At 41.1% G+C, this 642-nt stretch overlaps 1 protein-coding gene and 1 long non-coding RNA gene across 2 annotated transcripts in view; one reads left to right on the top strand and one right to left on the bottom strand.

The window, feature by feature from the left end:
• The window catches only part of LOC116700184 (complement C3), a 134,518-nt gene that overhangs the window by 25,469 nt on the left and 108,407 nt on the right, over positions 1–642 (top strand). The window lies entirely within an intron of this gene.
• LOC116700323 (uncharacterized) overlaps positions 1–642 on the bottom strand; it is a 95,236-nt gene that overhangs the window by 50,865 nt on the left and 43,729 nt on the right. The window lies entirely within an intron of this gene.

Below are 642 nucleotides of genomic sequence, written 5' to 3'. Positions count from 1 at the left end.
AATACCTGGGAGTGCACTTGGACAATAAACTTGACTGGGCCAAGAACACTCAAGCCCTCTACTCAAGCCGTGTCTATTTTCTGAGGAGGCAACATCTGCAGGATGATGCTGAGAATATTTTATGAGTCTGTGGTGGTCAGTGCTATCCTGTTTGCAGTTGCAAGCTGGGGCAGCAGGCTGAGGGTAGCGGACGCTAACAGACTTAACAAACTCTCAACTCAACTATGTAAATACCGTGCACATCCACTCCTTAAATTTCTTTATTTATATTTCTACTCTGATATTTGTATACTATGTGCAACTGTAACACAGTATTTCCCTTCGGGGATCAATAAAGTATTTCTGATTCTGATTCTGACATTCCATTTTCACACCAAAGACACCTCTTTGACACGAATAGGTCTTAATGAGGCCTTTTTTTTGTTGGTTTGATTGTTGACACATCGAATCGAGGCATTAAAATATCTTGCTGCCTCTTAATGCAGTCTCAGCTATTGTCCAAGGTTAAAATTATACGGCATTTCTGAACAGAAGTGGATGTATTTGAAATTGATGCACTTATGTTGTTTTTTTCCTTCTGTCCAGACTCTGCCAGGCAGTATAGACAAAGCAGTGAACTATCTGGAAAAGCGTCTGCCCAGC

Source organism: Etheostoma spectabile, chromosome 2 (genome assembly GCF_008692095.1).
Source record: "Etheostoma spectabile isolate EspeVRDwgs_2016 chromosome 2, UIUC_Espe_1.0, whole genome shotgun sequence".
NCBI classification, from domain to species: Eukaryota; Metazoa; Chordata; class Actinopteri; order Perciformes; family Percidae; genus Etheostoma; species Etheostoma spectabile.
Note: the sequence above shows the minus strand (reverse complement) of the source record. Positions and strands in the feature narration are given on the sequence as shown.